The sequence below is a fragment of the Arvicanthis niloticus genome, chromosome 5, assembly GCF_011762505.2.
Source record: "Arvicanthis niloticus isolate mArvNil1 chromosome 5, mArvNil1.pat.X, whole genome shotgun sequence".
Taxonomy (NCBI): Eukaryota; Metazoa; Chordata; class Mammalia; order Rodentia; family Muridae; genus Arvicanthis; species Arvicanthis niloticus.
The window spans coordinates 15,045,685-15,068,713 of NC_047662.1; the positions used below are offsets into that span (position 1 = coordinate 15,045,685).

A 23,029-nucleotide genomic window follows, 5' to 3' on the forward strand; every position below is an offset into this window, starting at 1 on the left:
ATCAGAAAGTTTCTTTGGAGAACGTGTAGGACGTTTACTAAAAACCCCTTGTGGTCCGCAATTCTTCCAGAGGTTTCTGCAGAGTCCTTTCTCAGCACCTCCAGTCTAGGTCTCTCTCTGGTTCTCTGGAGTGACTCCCAACCTTGAGGATGAACTTCACAGACAAAATCCCACTTCTAAAGACAACATCCAGAGATGGAGGCCCAGCCCCCCACCAGCCCAGGTCAACCGAAGGGATTGAGGAGGGGGCAAGTGGCAGGTTGTTGATATTCTCTGGACTCTACAAGGGCTGCTGTCCCTCCAGGGACAAAAGCATTGGGGGGGGGGGTTATCCCGCTGTGGCAGGCCAGCCAGAGGGGGTCTAGGCTCTGCTGCAGTAGATAGCCTCTGGTCACAGCCTTGACCATTCTGTCCAAAGCCCTGGGACTCTTTCCTGGAAACCCAGGGTTTATCTCAGTTTATCAGAAAGACAAATTAGTCATAAAAAAAAAATCAGAGTACAACCGGTGGATCCTGAATTTGAATAATCTTTCTAAGGTTATATGATACACACCAAACACCTCTAAGAGTTACCTGCAGGAAGCAGTTAGGATATTTGGGTTTGGTTAGAGATTGCTTGCGCCGTGTGCACAAGAGGGGATGTGTCTAATTCAGTGTGAGGTGAACAGCAAGAGGTCAGTGGCCTCTGAGAAAAAGAAGGGATATGGGGGGGGGGGGGACAGAAAAAAGATTGTGTCTTGTGGGATCCCTCTGCCTTGGAGAACTCAGAGACCTCACAAAACCAGTGATCCAGAGGCTTCGCAGGAGAGAGGTTTTCCCTGCAAGAAACAGTCCGCTCCAAGTCTCCAGGGGTTTAGAGACCAGGTCTGGCCTGTCCAGATGACGCCAGCTGTTGAATGTACAAACCTGTAAGAATAAAATGTTTTGCAGGGAGCTGGCGTCCTGACAGATGCCTGGGTTTCCAGTTGCTGTCGGGGTGTGAGTGGTACTCTGGGGCTCCGGGTGGCCTTGTGAGTTCCGGAATCTTTCAGGTGGCTGTGGGCCTACCCACCAGACTTTGGATCCGGGGTTTGCAGCCTGACCATAGACCATAGGCAGTTGTGGAAGGGCAGTGGCGATTCAAATAAGAGAAGGGTTTGATTGTGGGCAGATTTGGTGTCCAGCATGAGGCCTGCCCTGTGGGTTGGCAGGCATGTGGGGTTCTCTCTCTCTCTCTCTCTCTCTCTCTCTCTCTCTCTCTCTCTCTCTCTCGCCCTAGACATCAGTTTCACAGTCAGTCAAATTAAAGCTGAAAAGCCCTCATCCGGGGTTGAGTTCAGAGCCCGCCCAGATGCCCACCTCCCCCCCCCCATGGGTAGAGCAAGGGGAGGGGTACACACTCCCAACTTTGTTTTGGCTTCTTGCTTTTTTGACAAATGCATTCTCCCAGGGTCGCCCTTCTCGTGGCGGGGAGCCACCAAAGAGGGGTTTAAGAGGGCTCCTCTTTAAGCGCTAAAGAGAGCTCCCTCCCTGAGTCCGTTTCTTCCTATCGTCCGCTTGGCATTTAATAATGTTAAGACTTATTAGAGCTAGTAATGAAAACTGAGGCTTCTGAATAGGAGTATGTGTCGGAGAGGGGTGTAATAGCTTCCAGGCATGGTAAGAAACTATTTATCCGCAATCAGTCTTCACTCTCAGAGTTTGAAGCACAAACGTTAAGTTGAAGGGTTTTAAAGCAGATTAAATTGAGCTTTTATTTCTCCGCACTTTCATCTCTGAACGGCTCACTCCTGCTTCCCTTGGGCTGATATTCATGAGACTGTGGGCTTTTTTTTTTTTTTTTCTTCCTCTCTCCCTCTTATCCTAGTTAAGACTGAGTTATTAGGATTTGTTGCTTGTGAGAATTCTCAGGACTGCCGCTGATAGGGGCCGCAGCCCAAGCTCAGTTTACCTGAGGAAGGAAGGGAACAGTTTGTACCCGTGGTGGGTTAGACCCTCTCCTCTTCATCCGTCTCCCTAAGAGTCAGGAGACGGGTAGAGCTGGCTGCTATAGATCTGAAGAGAGAAAGAGAAAGAGATTCCTTCTAGAAACTGGTAAGAGCATGCAAAGAAAGGTAGAGCCGTTCTTCCATAGTCTCAGAGACAGGCAGGATGGAGAGAATGACAATAGGTGAAGTAACACTCAAGCAGCAACCAAAGCCTCCGGCATCCGACTGTGCCCAAGTTGAAGCCGAGGCTGAACACATCAGACACAGACCCGGACTGGTTGGTTGGTCGGTCCTAGGGTACAAAGCCCAGTGGGGTTGTTATTAATATGAAACACTCAAAAAGTTACCAGGAGGGATGAGAAGTTGTTTTCCTGCGCAGCCAGAAATACGCATGGGTGTCGGGAGTCCAGTGGGAGAAGAGAGCTCAGGGGTGTGAAAGGCTGTCGAGGGCTACAAGGAAGGGGCTAGGACTTCATTTTTCCTTAGAGAGGATTGAACCAGAGTCTGGCACAGGCCAAGCGAGTACACTCCCCCACTGAGCTACACAGCTCAGGCCGTAGGTTTGTTTTCTTTGCATTTTCCCCTTAATTTATTTGAAGAAAGGTAAACTTACAGGTGTGGACTGGAATACCAACCGGGAGGGATCGGAGAGGGAAGGGGGCGGGGGAGCCCGAAGTGTCGGTTTTAGACACTTGTAAAAGGAGGTGGGGAACAATTTAATTTGGCAGCGGCGATGGCTGCTAATGCGGTTTTCGGTCGTTTGCCGCACCGGAGGAAGCTGTTTTGATTGTGTGTACAAGGACCTGCCAAATTTAATTAGGCTCCGGGGGAGCGAATGAATAGGGAAAGGGGGGCAGGGCTCCTCACAGCCCGCACTTTTTCTTAGTGTTTCTTCCCCCTCCCTGGAGACTTCACACCTGGAAGGGTCAGTGTTTGGGGGGGAGGGATAGGTAAGAAGAGACCTGGGTGGGGCCTTGGAGAAGAGGGCTGGGCCGAGAGGGTACCAAGACCGTCCATTTATCAGGAGGAGATCTGCATTGGCTTAAACCTACAACTTCCCTCCTCTGTAAATGTGTGTTTAGAGAAAGGTAATTGACACTCCACCAAATCAAAGGATTACCCCGGGTTGGCAATCTAATCAAACAAAGTCCAGGCGGGATTTGAGTCTGTTCAGAGGAGGATCAGCTTCGCATAATGGGGGCTCCGAGGAAGATAGGGGGTGTCAGGCAATTCCTCGGCTTTAGGCAGCGCTCCGCTTTGGATGTGGAAGGAACAGAGCGAGCGTAGGAGGGGGCCTGGGAGGCCCCTACGGTCCGGTGGGGGATGGGACGCGGAAGGTCGGGGGGGGGGGAGGGAGCTCCTAGCGAGGGGGCGAGCCCAAACTGAGCTGACAAGACTCCCTCCCCCCCAGTCCTCCCGAACCCAAGACTAGAGTGAGGAGGAGGGAGCTGAGACTAAGCGACACCACAATGAGGCGATAACTATTACAAAGGCGAACACGCGCTCGCACGCTCGCAGCCCCGCATCCCAGGGTAAATAAAGTCTGCAAACGGCGCTTCAGATAAACGGGTGCCTAAATCTAGTGTGACGGACCAGGAGAGAAGAGACAGAAGGAGATAAGGTTGGGGAGGGGCGATGAAGGAGCGTAATCTAATAGAAGACATTCAGAAGACAAACTTTATAAACGAGAGAATCAGCGAGCGCAGAGAGCGTAAGACGTGCAGGGCCGTTGCGGGCCGCGGGGCCTGGATGCTGGGGGTGCCGCCGGGATATTGGGAATGCAGAAGCCAGGCCCCGGCGGCGAGCAAGGGAGACGCCTGGGCGTATAGAAGTTGCTGGAGTCTAGCAAGTGGGGTCCCCCGCTGAGCGAACGCGCGCGTTCCGTGTTCACCTCCGGGCACGCACCCGCCGCGCGGCGGCCGTTTCAAGGCGTCTGTACCTAAAAGATTCGCGTGCACCGAGCGGCAGTTAAAGGAATTAGATATTTACCAGTTTGAAATAAGCCTAGCTAAGAAGAAGGGAGAAGAGAGAGAGGGAGAGAGACAGACACACACACATTGAAAAGATGAGACTGGGGGAAGACTTCAAACGAATTCATCATTTGGAACGGTGAAGGGAGATTTACCAGACAGTATTGGGAAGTTATTTAGATATTAATAACACATTTTCCTGAGGCACGACCACGGCAGCCGTCTGCGCGGCTCTCCAAGCTATTTGGCTGGGTAAAATATGGGCGTCTCAAATGTTGAGAGGCGATAAGGCAATCGGGCCAACCCTGGTCCTGAGTCTGCAACGCAGGAGCGTTAAACCCGGATTAACCTCCCCCACCCGCCACCCCTCCCCTTTCACAGCTTTCCAAATTTTTGAGTGGAATTTACATGGAAGGGTTTTAAAGCACACATAACAGTAGCCACGAGGCAGCGAGGTGCTTTTTGAGACTTATTTTTATTAAGGAGCCTTTTTCTTTTTCTGAAAACAGTTGTTACTCATTACGTTGCATTTCAGTGTTACATGATGCACAGAGAAGGCTCAGCAAATGATGCTTTTCGTAAACTTGCGGTTAGTCTACGGCCATCAACGAAGTTAAGGCGACCTCTCTGTCAACAACCCCAGTTGGGGTATCTAAGGATATAAACCCGTAAACTAACAGCCTAAAGACGGCTTGAGAAGAGGTCTCTAGCTTTGAAACCCCAAAGGGAAGGTTCTCTCTGGGGCCTCGAAGGCCTGACTGGGGGCGGCGGCGCGCGGAGGGGGGGGGTGTGCATTCCGGGAATTCCTGAAAAATAGCCGCATCCCCACCCACTCCACTAATGGGGTAATTAGGAAACCCAGTTGGGGACCCTGGGTTATTGGAAGACGGGGATGCCCCCTAAGTTTCTATTACCTTGGGCCCTCCCTCTATTTTTCCCTACCCCTAACTCCTGCTGACCACGGGGAGAGGGTGGAAATGGGGTCAGCACTTTCTGACCCGCTCGGTTGGGACTGGCCCCACTGGGGTCAGGACGCGGGAGGGAGGAAACTCGCCTTCCCAAATCTAATCAAGGCAGAACGGCGACCTAAGGGGGAAGCTGCGCCATTTGTAGCTAGATCTCTCCATAACTTCAAACAAAGTGGGGCTGGGGAGGGGCGAGACCGGGATTCCAAGAGGGAAAGAGCTTAGAGGAGAAGGGGGGGGGAGCTCAACATGAGAAGGGGAGGGGTCTGCAGGAGGAAGAGAAGGGGTCGAGGGCAAAGGGGAGGTGGGGGCCAAGTGAAGGGATATGGGGGGAGAAATGTGAAAGCCGGGTCAACAACTTAAGCCTGGGAGGAGAGGGCAGACCCCAGCACCCTCGGGAGGGGTGAAGGGAAATTGTGTGAGCCCCAAATCCAGTTTCCAAGCGCCCCAGAGCATGTGTCTAGTCCTTTGGTGCAAGAGCAGAGTTGAGCTCCGGTGGATTTCCAGGGACCAGGAGGCCGCTGCAGGTCTCTGAAAGTGCAGGGCTGCGGCGAATTGGCCTAGCGCGCACGAGGTCTAGGGTCAGCTCCCTGGCTCGGTTTCCAAGCCTTGGAAGCGAGCGATGCCTGACTTTGAGTTAGGCAGCAGTGGGGTGGGACCGGGAGCCGAAGACAAGGAGTGAGAAAGAAAGTCGGAGAGCGTCTGCACATTGGAAGGGCACGATCGTGGAGAAGCATGCAGGAGAGATGACAGGGAGTGGCGTGTGGAGACGCTAAGCAGCGCCAAGAGTAAAAGGGGGGAGCCGGGCTGCAGCGGGAAAGACAAAGGGACGCAGTCGCCGAGAGGCTGTCCCGGACCGCGATCGCGGCGGGCTGCAGAGCAAGCGGGGCCGGGCGGCGGGTCGCAGCGCTTTTGATGCTCGGCGTTGGGTGACATCAGTACAAAGGCGGCTCATCGTATTACCGCGCGGCCCGGCGGCTCCCCGGGATCCAGCCGCTTAATTAGAGGCGAGCGCGCCGAGCGGGTGGGGCGGGGACCCGGGCGGCGCGCTGTGACCCAGCGCTGGGCCTCGGCCAGCGGCGCAGCGGAGCGCGATCCCCCGCCTCCAGCCGGGTGCAGGGTTCGCGCCTTCTAGCTTAGCTGTCTCGGGGCGAAGTTCCTGGGTTTGAGAGGCGACAGTGCCCGAGTCCTCTGCTCCAGGTTTTGTCCTCAGAGCCAGGGGGGATGGGGAACGGGGAGCATTGGAAGGCGAGATTGCTCTGAGCGAATAGGCAAAGTGCTGTCTCGGGTCTTGTTCCACCCGCCGGTCCTCCTCGGCTTAGTGAGATTATCCGTCGGCTTGTGCTCCTACCCCGGGCAGCTCCGGGTGACCGAGGCTGGAGCACCAGGGATGGGCAGAACGCACCAGTCGCCAACACACTAGCCTTGCAACTTGGGACGCGTCGATGAATGTCTCTGCGCCTCGATTTCCCACGGATAGAGATTTACACAAAGGTTCTTATCCTTCGGATGGGATTCCAGACCCATTTGAAAGTCAGGTATAAGCTAAATAAAACCAATAAACAAAAGCACAACTCTTTGCTGGAGTCCATAGGCGCAGAATTTTAAATACTGTGTAAAGAGATGCCTCCCTCCCGAGGGAACACCCTGCTCAGACCCCCGCAGCTGCGTTTTTGACAGTCCCAATAGTCTCTGAAGGGCCCCAGCGTCCCGGAGTGGAGCCCAGAATGAAGGAATTTAAATGAGGGGGGCGGGTGGGAAACAAGTGCTAGCTGTCTGGCCTCACTGCGATCCTCCTCCTCCTCCTCCTCCTCCTCCTCCTCCTCCTCCTCCTCCTCTTCCTCTTCTTCCTCTCCTTCCTTCTCCCTCTCTCCCCCTCTGTCTTTCTGTCTCTCTCACTCATGTGATCTGAAAAACAAGTAGTTCCTCACTAGTCTGACTTCAAAACAGAGGCAGCCTCCCAGTTTCCTAATTGGAAGGGCCCTTTCCCAGACGTTAAAAAAATACAATATGTTTAGCTTATTTACTTATTATTTACTTGTTTTATTGTCTGGGACCGTGTATGCACGTGCAGATCAGAGGACAACTCGCAGGAGTCATTTCTCACTTTCCACTACTGTGCAGACCTGAGATCACACTCAGGTCATCCGGCTTGAAGCATTTTTACTGGCTGGTCCCTCACTAGTCCCCTCACAGATAAGTGCAAGTGTGCCTCCCCTTTGGTCCTAGATCACTAAAAGAAAAAGAGGATAGAAAAGAGAAAATCTCCCCGGAGGGAAGTAAATGTTTGTGAATCTTTTTATCCGTTCTTTAGAACTTCTCTTGAGTGCATATGTTAAGTGTTGAACGCCTAAATCATATGGTGGATATCAGGACGCTCTCTCCCGTTGCTATGAAGTTCTGGTCTGGTACTGAAAACAGATGAAACAGACCCTTTTTCCCAGAGTGCATCTATGTTCACCTGGGTCTCTGGGAGTGAAGTATGTGTAGGTATTTGTGGATAGTGTGTGTGTGTGTGTGTGTGTGTGTGTGTGTGTGTGTGTTCAAGTCAGCCTGGGAGCACACAGTGGGGTGTACTTGGGGCAGCCACTGAAAGCTGCAAGCAGCCCCCAAACTGACCTTTGGAGACACAGGCATGGATGCCTGGCTTCCCTGCATTGAGGGTTCAAGGCAGTGGTGGGGGGAGGGCAGAGCCCCTCGCCTTCGCAGAACTCTTTGTCTGAGGGGCCAAAAGACCTGAGATCAAAGAAGGCCCTGCAGGACAGAAAAGTGGGTGGGACCAAGAGTAGTAGCTTAGAAAACTCTAACCTGAATCTTCCTGGGTTCCTTTTGGGGGAAGCCCCAGCAAGTGGGCTGGGGCCTTTCTCTGGGTTCCTCTCCAAGGTCCCAAGCCTCAGCAAGGATGACAGGTGATCAGCCACGCCTCCGGATGTGGGTTTAACTTCAGACACCAGGTCTTTAGGTGCCAGGGAGAATAGAGTCCAGCTTGCCAGTGGTATTCTGTGGGAGGTGTGGAGGTGTTTAGGGAGTGTGGTGTGGAGACTGGGGATGGGGGTGGGGGAGTGGGATCTGGGTTCAAGTTTCCTGGCGCTCAGGAAGCTTGTCTTGAAATCGACCCTGCATTTATGTGATCCATGTAGGCATGGAAATCAAAGCTGGAATTTGGTTCCTAGGAGAGTTTTGGGATTGATAGGGATCAATGGTAGTTTTAAGGAAAGTTTTGCACCCTCTGCTTCCTAATGGAAGCTTCCAGAAGTACCTCTGTCTCCTGTCTTCTCTTGAGGGGAGACCCTCTGCCTGGCCTTTAACTTCCTGCACCCCATCTATTCTTGTAATTTCCTTCCTCAGCAGGATTTCAGGGATTTGCCCTTTCCAAGGCCCAAAAGTCAGTTAAGGAGAGAGAGAGAGAGAGAGAGAGAGAGAGAGAGAGAGAGAGAGAGAGAGAGACTGGAGACTGCAGCTGAAAGGCACCTTGGCTTCAGTTTTCGCCCTCCCTGGCCTAGGGGGTCAATGTTCTTTCTCTCATCTTCTTCCTGGCATCCAAAAATGAACAGGGAATGCCCACACCCCTCTTTTGTCAGATATGGGGAAAGGTTATTAATTATTACATAATCTCCGTATTCCACACCTTTATTAGTGGGGCTTTAACAGGACGCTAAGAAAAGAGGCACTGGAACTTTCTTGAAAAGCGGAAGGCTCCCAGTGTGTTCCGTTTGGAACATTCCCTCCCATAACCAGTTGGGGACATACTGAGGTCCCATCAGAGAGTGCCCTAAGCCAGGCTACAAATGGCCTTTTGCTCAGCCCCGCCAGTGGTTTTCCCCTCTCTGCTATTTGGTGGGTTCTGATCCTGAAGTCTAACCCCTGGCAGGAAGCCTTCAACAACAGTGACTTTCCAACTACCCACAGCCTCAGGTTCTTCATTTGGCGAGTGCTGTGGGGAGATGCACGGGGCTGGAGGAAAGACGGGTTGGTAAGGGGAACGAACTGCTCCCTGAAGCCTGGTAGGGAGTCTCAGGCTGGAGTGAGGCCCTGGCTCCTCCCCTCAGTCTCGGCCTGCTCTCGGCCTCAATGGCCACTTTAGAAATACAAACAACTTTAGAAATAAAGTAACCAAACCCCCAAGGGGCTTTGAGGGAGCGAAGCCTGGTGGCGCTTTGCTATGGTGTGGGCCAGGCCCTGGCCTAATCTTGCTTTTATTTCCACCGATTGCTGCCGGGGAAGCGCTCCCGGCCTCCCGGCCCCTCAGGAGGCTGATTAGGCTACAAAGAGACCCCATTATCCCGAGAAGAAAACTGGGGGGGGGGGGGGAGTTGCGGTAGCAAGGAAGGAGAGGCCTCTGAGCCAGTCTATTGACTTATAGAAGTCAAGAGTCTTGCACACGTGCGTGAGGCACGTCCACAAAACTCCCAACAGAAAAAAAAAAAAAAAAAAAAAACCGCGAACAGCCCTCCCCTGGTACAGGGATTGCTGTGCTGAGTTGCTACAGGGAGACTGCCCAGGCGGACCATGGAGGGCATACGACAGTGGGCCCCAACACTATAGACCTTGACTTGATGGGCGAGGTGGGGCTGATGCGGTACACTGCTCTGCCTCCAGAAGGCCCCTCCTTTGTGAGTAGTGAGTCTTGGAAGCTGGTGTATCCAGAAGTCATCAGAGCAGCCTCCTTGGCTCTCAGAGGCCACCACTCCGATGCTGAAGAGATGGTGGAAACAGAAGCCTAGGTGAATGTGGGGAAGGAGAGGATGGATGGTAGGGCCTGAAAGATCCTGGTAACTCAAGAGTGCACTCTTGACAAATGGTAGGTGGGCTTGGTATCAGAGGATGCTGGGAAGAGGAAAAGATGACACGGTACAAAACCAGAGCAAACCACAGGCTAGGTAAATGTCACCCCCACAGCTGCCCCAGCATCCTCTATGGCCTCGGCATGTGGTGTGACTCCACAACCATTTTGTAAGGTGAGTGGGGTGGAGGCAGACCCTGTAGGGATGGCCGCATCCTTCCCACCAACAACCCTGATCCAGGGAACAGGATAGACTCAGGGGAGCCGCCCAGATGCCCAGGACCAAAGGAATCTAACAGCTTCTGATAGATGAATGAGAAGACCTCAGTAGAGGTTGGGCAGGACTCTCCTCTCTCCCTCTCTCTGCTTCTCTCCTCTAACCCAGGGCCCCCTTGAGACAGGGTATACAGTGTGCTCACATGTGGCTCATCCCATCTAAGCTTGTCATGGTGGACCATGCTGGGGAGGTGCCTCCTGGAGCCTGGTTGTAGGATCCTAAAAAAACAGAGCTAAATGCTTCAACTTAGGGCTTCTTCCAAAGGCAGTGGGGAGTCATGGAAGGATTGCAGCTGGGAGAGGAGAAGGTCATGGAAGGTTCAGAGGTCACTGTCATCAATGTTGCTGTGACCCAGAAGCTGGGAGAAATGCAGATGAACGTGCAAGGCAGGAGGCTGAGTGCAGATGTGGGAGGGAGCACCTGGCTGCTGATGGAGGGAGGAAGGAGACTCAATCCCTGAGTACTCCCTGCACAGGGGACTCCCAGGTGTGGAGCCCACAACTGCCACCTTGAGAGGTTCCTCTTCAGACTGGGAGGGCCTGTCACAATGCAGAAAGGGAGACAGGAATGAGCTGGAGAAAGACACCAGCCACTTTGCTTGTGGGTAGAGGAGCAAGATGAACAGATAAATGAGCAGAGGACTGGGTATTTGGAAGCCAGGAGGTAAAATTGGCCTCTTCCTTGTTTCTGCAGACTCTTTGTGTGTGTGTGTGTGTGTGTGTGTGTGTGTGTGTGTGTGTGTGTGTGTGTGTGTTTGGTTTTTTCGAAACAGGGTTTCTCCCTGTAGCCCTGGCTGTCCTGGAACTCACTCTGTAGACCAGGCTGGCCTCGAACTCAGAAATCCGCCTGCCTCTGCCTCCCAAGTGCTGGGATTAAAGGCGTGTGCCACCACCGCCCGGCGACTCTTTGTGTTGAGTGTGGCACATGGTTAAATATTCCACAGGGGGAAACTGAGGCAGAGAGGTGGTTAGTGAGCTCTCGATCTTCTTCAGTTCCAGGAGAAGCTATGGCTCCAGCAGGCACCACTATGAAGTGCTTAGTGTAGTGTATCCGTATCTCCAAGAATCTTAGGGTCTCGGAGACTGGACAGATGTCTCAAAAGTCTATTCTGTCACCCTGTGTGTGGGGGGGGTACAATAAATTGCAGGGAAATGAAGCTAGCTCAAAGGCTACCAGCTAGCAGGAGCTGGAGACGGTCAGAGTGAGCCCCTTTCAGTCCAGTCTCAAGTCCTCGGTCTCTTGGTCTGAACCATGGCAGGGCTCTACCCAGTGTTTTTCAAGTCCTGGTGGATAGCCCCGGCAACTCCAACACTGGGCAGGTGTGGGCTGAAAGGGATGAAATACAAGACTGGCTTACCTAGGCTGATGGAGGGCATTCTGGTGAGGCCTGGCTTTGTCCGGGGGGTGGGGGTGGGGGGGAGCAGGCCAGGCGACTCTTTCAGAGGCTTCTCTGGAGAGGGTGGAGGGGAAGCTCTGTGTCTCTTGGAATCAGAGCCTGGGGCTGTGGTTATTGGTCCTCAAAGATAAGATGATAAGGCTTATCTGGTGACAAGTGACAAGTCTCCCTTTCTAGTGCCCTGATTAGGGAACTTTCTCTCCTGGCTAAGACCTCTTAGAATAGGCTGGGGCTGTTTTAGGAAGACAGGTGTTTGCCCAGCTTGCTGTGTGACTGGGGCAAGCAGTCATCCTCTGTGTTCCATCAGCCACGGCAGGAAGGGAGTGGATGCTGGCTGTGTGGCACGTTGGAATGGTGTCCCACGGGAGGTGCTAGGAGGAACATGGGGCAGAACGTGAAGAATGGAGGTTGTCCAGCCAGCAAGGCAAACCTGTGTGTCCAGAGATGGCCGCCAGTGTTCAAAGTGAATAGCCTCGTGTAAAGCACTGGTATATAAATAAACAGAGGCCCAGAGAGGGGAAGAGACTTGGTAATTGTCACAGGGCAAGTGAAGAGCAACCTGGACAGATCTACACTCTCCAGACCATTAAACTAGGTCCTAACCAGGTGGGGGCGCTCACCTTTGATCCCAGCACTCTGGAGACAAAGGTAGAGGCAGGCAGATGTCTGAGTTTGAGGCCAGTCTAGTCTACAAAGCGAGTTCCAGGACAGCCAGAGCTACACAGAGAAACTCTCTCCCAAACACAAAATAAAACAAAGATAGGCACTTCGATGGAACATTCGTCCAGTGTTGCTGAGTTCTTAACCTGTGTGCATCACTTGGCCCCGTTGAGGACCTGCAGGCAGGCAGGATGCCACTCTCTGCCTGCTCCTGCTGCTCTTCTCATCTCTTGCTCGGCCCATGGAATGGCCTCCTAGGTCTCAGTCCTGGGCTCTCCCTGAATGGTGGCTTTCACTCCCACCTAGCCGATGAGGATGAAAGTCATGCACCCAGGAAGTGAACTGACGGGGAAGAGGCACCTGGCCTTTAGGGGTTCGTGGCTAAAATGAGGCGAATACCAGAGCCTGTGTGGATGGAACGGACCCTGAGGCTGGTTAAGTGGGGGGTTCCCAAGCCAGATGCTCATTATTCATTGGGGGCCTTGGAATAAACACACAAAGAATTCCCCCTCTTGTGCATTTAAAGATTTACTGTAAAGTGATATACACTTGTGAAATTCATTAATTTTTTCTTTTGTGGGACAGAGCTTCATGTTCTCATGTTAGCAGAGAACGTTCTATGTAATCAAGCATGGCCTCGAATCTCCAATCCTCCTGCCTCTACCTCCCAAGTGCCCTGAGATGACAGGATCACACTACACCCGGCTCACACACAGTACTGGTGGTTGAATTCAGGGCCTCCCTCATTCTTGCTAGGCGAGTCCATATGAAGCTTCAAATGATAAACCTGTTAACTGGGGCTGGAGAGATACCTCAGTGGTTAAGAGCACTGGCTGCTCTTGCAGAGGACCCAAGTTCAGAATCCATAGAGTGGTTGACAACCATCTGGAACTCCAATTTTAGGGACTCAGATGCCTCACAGACCCCCCCCCCCATACACACATGTAGCAAAACAGGCAAGTACAAAAGTAAACTAATTAATTTGAAAAAAGTATTAAAAGTCTAGAAATTAATGTTGAAGGGTTCACCTCCAGATCCATGGGGAACGTTTCAGGGTTTGGGGCAAAGCTATCTGGTAACTCTGTGTGACTGTGGCTGTGTGTATATCTGAGTGTCCCTCATAGACCTGAAGCTGCATGAGGGTATAAAGTGGACCCTGTCAACTTTGTGACTATCGAGGTGTTGAGGGGTGAACATGACCTTGACCCCTAGGTTGGATTTCCAGTTGTGTTGTTCCCCTGGGGAGGATCCTTGGAATTTGTTTTCTCCCCTGGTGCTTGTGATGTTGTGCCCTTGACTCTGCCAGAGCTCGGCATCCCTCACTGGTTAGGCATCAGAACCTTTGCAGGTGTTTGTCCTCAAGAAGCATCCCCCCACACACACACACCTAAATGCCTCCCCTCCCTTCCCACTGTTGCACCTGCCTCAGCTTCCGGCCTCCTCCCACTTCAAAGCAGCAGGCTGGGCTTTACCTGCCCACCTCAGAGAAAAGCAGCCAGGCCTGAAAGGGGAAGTGGTATTTTAGGCACTTAATTAGACCCAGGACAAGAATGGAGGTTGGCGCTCTGGTCAGGCCAGAAGAGGCTCTTGGGATTAACACCCAAGTAACCTTATCAAGGTATCAAGGCTCGCTGGCCCCCTGGCAGCAGGCAGCAGAAGAATCCTGGGCAGCAGAAATGCTGTGGCCACTGGGCTGGTGTCCCAGGAACCATACTGGCAGGGTTTAGGGGTCACAGTGGTGTGTGTTGAGAGAAGAGCCCGAGCCCCCCCCCCAGCTGTCAATCAGTTATCTTTCTTCCCTTCCCTAGCTGGTTTCCCTGAGAAGGTGGAGTTCAAAGCTATTGGTTTTTTTTTTTTAATTCTGGCTAAAGATTGGGGCGGGGGGGGGGAGTAGAGATGCGGGTGGGTCAGAGGTGAGGGTATGGGTTTGGACAGGACCCCACTACAGGCTTATCCACTGGGGAAGCTGTCCACAACTGAGAGGGACTTTCAGAAGGCAAGGATGAGTCTGGGGGAGTGGGAAGAAAACCAGGGTGGGAAGCAGAGGATGGGGGGGAGGGGAGATGCTTTTGGGAGAGGGTTGGGGGGACAGGGGTGGGGGACGGACAGGGAGGAGCAGTTTGACCCTATCCTTGAAAAGAGGGAGGCAGCTATTTATTGCAAGCAAGCAAGCAAGCAAGCAAGCCAGGATAAACCACATCTCATTTAACCAGACAGCTCTGTCATCAGCTGGTATGTTTAAAAAACCAAAAAGGCTCAGAGAGGTTCATTCATTCACCTATCGTCACAAAGCCCGGGGGGGGGGGGGCGGGGGGGAAGGCGGAGCCAAGTAATTAATGTAGGCCTTCCTATTGTGGCACTGGCTTTTGCACAGGCATGCAACTTAGGAACAGCGCTCAGAAGTTCACAGGGCCCTGTGGAACATCTCCTAGCTCTCCATCCCCACCCCACCCCCATCCTCTGGTTCCCATCCTGGTTCTCTTCCCCAGCCGCATCCTTGCCTTCTGAGAGTCCCTCCCAGTTTGTGAGCCAGCCCGTTGTCAGCTCCTCCAGCGGAGTTGCCTTTAGCAGGGGTCCTTCCTTGGAGAATGGTTTTTCTGTCTCCTCCAGGGAAGGTGTTCAGGCTTTAGGGACGATCAGTGGTTGGCTCCCCTTTCTAATAGAGTTGCAGCCGGTAGTGTTACCAACTTGCTGTTTGTGGTCCTAAATCAAGAAACCTCGGTGGCCTGGGGATGTGCTGGGTGGGGTAGATGGAGCAGTCCCTCTCAAGGGCAGTTTTAACTTGTTTTTTCTGTGGATTTTGTTGCCCTCTTTCCTGTGCATACCTGACCTATGCTGGATTGTATTGTGTTCTGGGTTGTATCTCCTTGTCGGGATGATAACATCCTGGGGTCTCTGGTTGTGTGTGTGTGTGTGTGTGTGTGTGTGTTTGTGTTACATAGCCTGGTGGTAGACGTGTGCGTGCTCTGTGCATGTAGGTGTGTGGCTGTCGTTGCCACGTGTAGGGGGTGTAGCTAGAGAACAGAAGAGGTGTGTACACACGGGACTCTGAGGAACCCCCTCTGTTGGCCGCGGGCTTGTAAATTTGCCCGCCACCCCATTCATACAGAGGAAACGAGATCGAGGGGCGGAGTCAGTTCCGTGAGTAGGGACGAGAAAGCAAGGCTGGCTTCAGAACCCAGCCTCTCTCCCCGATCTGCTCCTCTGGGAAGATTGAAGAGATTACAAAAAAGTTTAAAGCCTAGGGTGGCCCCACTGTCACCAAGAGGGCTGGGGGACGTGTGTGTGCTCACATGCATGCCCCTCCTCATTCCGCCCGGCCTCTCAGCTCCTGCCCATCCTGGGCCCCTAGCCCAGCCCCATCACACGAGGGCTTTTCTTTCTGGGGATTGCAAACGCGCCAAAGATTAACGCCCCGCAGCTGGCTGTAGCCCCAAACAATGGCAAGACCTAGGAAGTGAAGGAATCGCCAGAGGAGTACAGAGCCCTGTCCAGTGAGGCGGGTGGGTCACGGTCTGCCCGCTTGACTCCAAGTGACCCCGACAGCCTGCCCTTCCCCCAACTCCAGCTTCAGCCTCCAGGCTGGAAGTAGACAGTCTGCCTTGAAATTCTTACTTGAAAGACCAGACTGCTCTGCACAAGTAAAGCTTTCTACCAGAAATTGAGGGGCAGTTAGGGGAGAAGGGGAGCACCTCTCCAGATGGGACCTGGTGCCAGAATCCTAGCTGAGTGAGGCCACTCACCCCGTTCTGCAATGACAGACTGGCATAATCCCAGCCTGTGTCTGGTTGAAGTAGGAGAATGGACAGGGTATTTGAGGCTAGCCTGGGCTACTAAAGGGAAAGAACCCAGAGTGGAAAAGACCAGATGGTTATCTGCAGTAATTTTCAGGTTGGTAAGAGAGTTGGGGCTAGGACATGTAACTCAGAGCCCTGGCACTAGAATAGATGATGTAAGGTGAGCAGAGCCTGCTGGCTTCTGGATGCAAACCTGCATTAGCAGATGACAGAATGACAGCTAAGAGACTTAATCACTGGCCTGGATCACAGGGCCAGAGAAAGAGAGACTCATTTGACCCTAGCCTCTCTGGCTCTGGGTTCAAGACTGATACCTCCCCAGGCATGGTGCCACATGGGAGATCCCCACATTTGGGAGGCAGAGGTGGACAGATCTCTTGAGTTGTAGGCCAGACTGGTCTATAGAGAGAGTTCCAGGACAGCCAGGGCTACATGAAGAAACCCTGTCTCAAACAAAACAAAACAAAAACAAAACAAATGATTGATCTTGCCTCTGTGTGTGTATGTGTGTGTGTATGTGTGTGTGTGTGTGTGTGTGTGTGTGTGTGTGTGTGTGAGTGAGTCTATCAAGGAGAGAACTGACCATGCTTGGCTTGCCTGGCTGGTGCCTTCACTGCTGTGGTGATTCCAGCTCCCCTTCCAGAGCTGCCTATATCTTCCTTGAATTTGGGCATTACCGATTTTAAAAAATAAAAAAAAATTTAAAAAATCAGCTTTTTTTCTATTTCTGGGGCTGTTCTGGTGCCTGCAGACTCTTTCTTGGTCCTTTCCCATAGCACAGGGAAAAAAAGAAATAAAGACCACTGTCTGAGAGAAGAACCCTGTACCTCCCTTCTAGTAGCCAGATGTGGGTCTCCTTGGATCAGAAACAAGGGCTGTGGCAGGTCCCAGCCCGTGACTGTGGAGCTCAGAAATGCAGGTGGCGAATCCCCTCCGCAGATGAAGCCACTTAATTACCACGCAATCAATATGCAAACAAATGCCAAACTGGGTTTGAATCAAATTTCTCTTTGGGGACTCAGTGGAGGGGGAGAGCCAGGCAGAAGGGGGGCCCACCGAGGTGGACTGCCAAGGAGGGGGCTGGCTGACAGAGAAACGGGTATCTACGAGACCCAGGCACCCCGGGGCCACTCAGAGGCCCCCAGAGTCTCCAGAGTCTGGCATGGGGCCCTGCTTCCCATTGAGAGGAGCTGGGGTCTGTGCCTCCAGGCTGCCGTCTTCAGGAGGGTTCCGAGGCCTGTCAGCTGAAGTCTGGAGGCCTCTACTAATTCATTTGACTCGGAAATCTCAACTTGACCAGGTTCCCCCTCCCCTCTTTAAAACAAACTCATTAAACTTGTCAACACTCATTAGGCCTGTAAAACATTGAACTGGAGCCACTGGGGGGACTCGGATAGGGTATGTGTTAGCTCTGTGTGAGCATCTGGGAGCGTGCACTCCAGAGCTGAGCCGGGCCCTGGGAGACTTGGCTCTGGCTTGGCCACAGGATCAGAAGTCACAACGGTTTGTTTTCTTGCATCTGCCTGTTATCAAAGGCAGAACAATTGGTCGAGTGAGACCCCGCCCCCACCCGAGGAACTCCCTGAGTCCAACGTCAACTGGAGTTTGTATTTGGCTGTCTGGTCTATCCGAGTGGGACTTAGTTCGCCCGGCAAGCACTCTGGCATGGTGCTGCACCCCCAAACTGAGCCTGCTGAATTTTGGAGGTGCTATGATTTCAAGTTGTTACGCAGTACCTTTGATCTGAACTTCCTGGCTTCCTGACGTGGACCAGTCTCTGCAGTATTTCCTCTGACTTAGTGCCCTCCAGTCTCCCCAAAGTAAAAAGTGTGATGAAGAAACAGGGTTGCCGTGAGGGTTGGGTCAACACAGGAGCAAGTCTGTGGTCCTTCAGGGATCCTAGGAAGAGAATTTCTTCTTTGACCCCCCCCCCACACACCTCTTCTGTCTGCTTACTGCCCTCAGCTGCTAGCCACACAGAGTGAAATCCCCCTCCGTTGAGGGTCCTTGGTCTCAGTCCTTTGGCGAAAAGCATAGATGTTTGGAGGGGGACCATAATCTGAAGTTGAGGAAACGGAAGCTTCCAGAAAAACCCTAGGATGGAGGGCCACGGAGTGTCTTAAGAATGAGACATTTAATAAGGGAAAAGTGCTTGCTAGCATGCAGAGAACTAGAGTGACAATTCTCAGCACAGGGGGTAGGGAGGTGGGATGGGGTGGGTCATAGAAAAGAAGATTTTAAAGGAGAGCTACCTGCTGTGCACCCCCTCACTTCACTTTTAAACTCTGCCACTTGCAGAGGAACCTAAACCTCTCAGGTCTGCAAAAATCAAAGCTGGAAGAAGCCCGCCTGCCACTGCCTCTTGGGCCCCAGTCTGCAGAGTCCAGAGATGGCCTCCCTGCCTCTCTGGGCCGGCTCTAAGGGCCGGGAAAACAGCATCCAGCTGATGAATAGCCGTTTTGTCTGGGTCCCCTTTTAGGACCTATGATGTGTTCTTTTTCCCTTTAAAGTGGGGTGTCTGCAGTCTCCGGCTTTTTCTCTCTCTCTCCCGTTCCCCCTTCCCCTTCTTATTGAGAATGCCCCCTTTAAAAAAAAAAAAAAGCCGCCAACCTTCTGCTATTCTCCTCTCTCCTTGAAAATGAGAACATCAGCCATTGAAGTGGATTGATGAACTCTTCCAAAAAGTTTATTAAGGGAAGGTTAGACAAAAGCCCCCGGGCCTGCAGGCAACTGAGCAGTCAGTATATATACTGGGCCCTTTTGTCCCCCCAGGGCCGATGCTTGAATGCCTCTCAATGGCCCTCTTCAGAGTGACAAGATCAAGCCAGACAACGGCTTGTTAAAAGGGACTGCTAGCCGTTTCTCTCTGGCTGGACGCAAAGCTGCGTCCCCCCACTTCGTTCCTGCATTAATGTACATCTGCATCCGCGGGAATAATCGGCTGGAATTCTGTTGGTTTTGTGTGGGTTTTTCTTTTCTCTTAAATACACTCTCCTCCTCCTCCTCCTCCTCCTCCTCCTCCTCCTTCTCCTCCTCCTCCTCTGCCCTGCCCCCACCTGCCCCTCCCCCAGCCATCCCCTACAGCTGTCCTGGAGGCATATGTTCCTCGGCTCTGTTGCCTGTGTCTAGGGAAGAGTACCCCTGCCCCATGGGTATTTCTGGAGAGGAAGGAGGGAATAGGGTTCCAGAGCCTCTGTCTCTTCTGGTCCATCCTCAAGCCCCAGGGGATGGGAGGTGGAAACTTACACTGTCAGCCCTGTAGCCGTGGACACCAAGGTGGGGATCCTCTGTCCCATATAGGGATGAAAATCCAGGCAGGTGATCAGAAATCTGGGATATTCCCCAGACTTAGCCAGCTCTGTGTCTGTGTTCAAGAGCCCCTAGGTCTGGTGGGTTTCTGGAAGCTGGTGGGGGCAGGGCACCTGTTCTGAGGGGCAGGGACAGCTGAATGCCTGACCCTGGGAAGCAGTATGGGGAGGGTTGTGGGGGATCCACAGGAGTGGGACAGGAAGGGAGGAGGTGTCTAGAGAGGAGCCATGGATGTTGACAGGGTTGGACACTGGATGGGAAAGCCTAACATCAGGTAGCTCTGCCGTCTTTATCTGGACTGGGTGGTGTGTATACGTGTGTGTGTGTGTGTGTGTGTGTGTGTGTACATGCAAGTGTGTGTCCATGTGCGTATATACTGCAAATTGCGGTGCTAGTGTATTTCATTGTACTGTCAGCCATATCTTGTTCTGTCCGGATGGAACACTGTGATAGACGGGTGCTCAGTGAATACTCCTTAATTCTAGAACCTTCTAGATCTAGATCTAGGGGGTCAGCTGCCTCTTCTGGAGACTGAAGAAGCTCTTCACTCCCAACCTCAGAGACAATAACCCTCCCCGTTCCTCTTCTGGTTATGCTGAGAAATTGACTAGTCTTCTCTGGGAAGGGTTCTCCCCCTTGAGGTTAGGGACTACAGGAAGGAGAGAAGGGGACCTGGGACCAACAGCCCATACAGGAGTCCTCTGACTGCTAGTGGCCCTCTGATGGGGACCCTCTCTCTCACCTTCCTTTTCTATATATTCTGCAATGGAAAAACCCCAGCCCCAGGCAATCTAGGCCAGTGGATGGCCCAGAGGGCTCAGGTGGTTTGGATGGTTCTTCTGTCAGGGCAGCTTTAGTCTCACCCCACCATTGGTGTAGACCATCGCAGGTTCAAATCCTGCCCCTGCTGCTTGTCAATGGGATCACTGTGACCCAAGTCTTTATGGCCTTTATGGAAGAAAATGCTAATATACATATACATATATATACTAAATAAATAAAATAAAATTCAGACTGCGACAAATGTTCAGGCATACAGACCTGCCCTGTCTCTGCTCTGTTTCTGCCCCAGCTCCTTTCATGTCTTCTGGCTTAAGGATAGAATTGGAAGAAAGGAAAACAGGAAATCCAGATGTGTGTGTGTGTGTGTGTGTGTGTGTGTGTGTGTGTGTGTGTACATATGTATGTGTGTGTATACACTAGGTAGGTGGGGGAAGGGACAGCCACTGTAATTTAAGAAATTTGCCTCTCACCCCTGTCCACCCCACTAAAAGATAACTACTTCACGGATGATTCAAGCCAAACTCCCCTGAAGGAAGGGCTCTGACCCGTGACCCCTGTAACCTGTATTTAGCACCTTCAAAAGCCCCAGAGAGCTGCCCTGAGCCAGAAAGAGAGAACAAGGCCATCAGAGAACCAGGTCCTGAGCTCAGGAATCCTGAGTGAAAAACCAGGGAGGATCTCGGAGGTGCTGTCTGTCCTAGCCTGTGAGTCAGTGGCCACAGGGATATAGAGTGGGTGGGGGTGGGGGCGAGGAATGAGCTCCTGGAGAATGAACAGGAGGCAGAGTTAGGGCAGCTGCCCCTACAAGAGAAGATCTCTCTTCTTTCTGGCTGTATTGGCACATCTGTAAAACGGACCGGACCAGCATTGCCTTCGTTCTGGAGTTGCCTGAGAGCTGAGTGATAGCTGCTCCCCACCTCCTCCCGTGGGCTTATCGAGTAATGAGTAGTGAGGGCTTGTCTGTGTTGGAAGGGAGCAACACAAAGGTCTGTTCCCAGGCAGGACAGAGGATGGGACAGATGCAGTTATTAGCTAAAGGATGTGAGCTCATGGCATCCAGATCTTGGCCCATCTTTGGCAGTGCCAGACACACCCAAAAGCTAAGAACAGTGTGCACTCATCCCTGTCCCCAGGGACCCCTGTTGTGGTGATAGACAGGCAAATGTGTTCCCTTCCATTCTGTGTGAGCTGTCTCATGTCGGACAGGTGATGGGTGGGTTTCTCTGTCTCTGTCTCTGGCATTTTGAGACATGGTCTCATTCTGGAGTGCAGCCGAGCCTGGAACTCACCCGGTAATCCAGGCTGGCACAGAACTTATGACCTATCTCCCTCAGCCATCCAAGTGCTGAGATGACAGGCATGAGTCACCACCTAGCTTGGGTTTGCCTTGATTTTCTCCTTTCAGACCCCTAGGCTGGGAGTACAGCTCGTGTGGTACGAGCGTTAGGATTTGAGTTCAAATCCCAGGTGACCATGTAAAAAGTCAAACATGGCCTGTGCACCCTTAACCTCAGTGCTGTGAGGGGTGCAGTGGAGAGAGGAGGATTGGTGGGGCTTGCTGGCCACTGCTCTAGCTCTAGATTCAGTGAGAGACTCCGTCTCAAGGGAATAAAGTGGAGATTGATAAGAAAAGATACAATGAATCTCCTGTGGTCTATGCATGTATGCATCTCTCTCTCTCTCTCTCTCTCTCTCTCTCTCTCTCTCTCTCTCTCTCACACACACACACACACACACAGAGAGAGAGAGAGAGAGAGATGGAGACAGAGAGAGACAGAGAGAGACAGAGACAGAAACAGAGACATAGAGATACACAGAGACAGAGGTAAAGAAAAGAGAGAGATTCTGATCTGTTCCTATCTCTTGTTCCGTCTATCTTGTTCCAGCCTTGCCTGTGTCCTAGCCAAATCTCCTAAACATCATTCTCCCTGGTTTTTCTGGTAGGAAGGCAGAGGCTGAGGGGGATGGTTTGTCTCCATTGCCTCTCCAGGTCTCTTTGGAAGTTGGCACTGGGCAGGCTTCTGTCTTAACTCAGCCCTTGCTCTCCTCAGTGTGTGTGTGTGTGTGTGTGTCTTTTTGTGTATGTGTAGCGGGGGTGGTGTCTGCCATCTTACAGTAGGAGGATCCACATGCTAAGCTCCTGACCTGGCACACAGTAGGTCCTTAGAGTGTAGGTGCTGGTGTCTAAGCTGCCCTGGGGCCCCCATGGGCTTCCTGAGTGCACAGAGCCTAGGCCCCCTCCAGCCTGGCTAGCCTTTGAAGGTCAGGACAGCCCTTTATTGCAACAATTAATCACCCAAGAACAATGGCGCTGTCAATGCCCTCAGCCTGGCCTTCAAGGGACAGGGGTGGGTGGAGGGCACCCAAGGGGGTTTAAGCAGCTGTCCATTTATTTAGGAGGTGCAGAACACTTTGCTGGCATGCACTGCAGCCCCTTGTTGAAATCAAAGAGTGTTCTTGGGAAGGGGCAGCAGTCAGGCTGGGTCTAGAGGGAGGTTTAGTTTTTTTTTTTTTTTTTTTTTTTTTTGAACACAAACAAACCTTAGATTGTGTCAGAGTCCTTTGAGGACCGCTCAGGAGCTGGGTGGGTGACAACAGCGGGTAGCCAGTGGTTAGTGATGCCACCTTTCTAGGTAAAACCTGGAACTTTGGTGTCCCGGGCCCAAGAGGAATACTCTACGATGTGTGTGTGTGACTGGAGCTGAGTTAAGTCTCCTGTCTTTTTTTAGCTTTGGACTTCTCTCCCACAGGTGAAAGGTAACCAGTACCCCAGGGATGTGCTGGGGGCACCTACTGGTAGCTTCCAATTACAAACCTTTGGAAGTGTTAGGGTTTGACTGTGCCTTCCTTCTGTTCACTTTTCATCTATTCATCCATCTGTCCATCCATCCATCCATCCATTCATCCATCCATTCACTCATTCATTTATCCATCCATCTATCTATCTATCTATCTATCTATCCATCCATCCATCCATTCATTCATCCATTTATTCATCCATCCATTCACCTGTCCATTCACTCATCACCCAGTCATCCATTCAGTCTTTACCCATCTATTCCTTTACTACATATTCATTCATTCATTCGTTCATTATTCATTTATTATTACTCATTCACATA

General features: G+C 52.2%; 1 protein-coding gene across 1 annotated transcript in view; it reads left to right on the top strand.

The window, feature by feature from the left end:
* The window catches only part of Pax7 (paired box 7), a 98,997-nt gene that overhangs the window by 5,323 nt on the left and 70,645 nt on the right, over nucleotides 1-23,029 (top strand). The gene's annotated exons all lie outside the window — the stretch shown is intronic.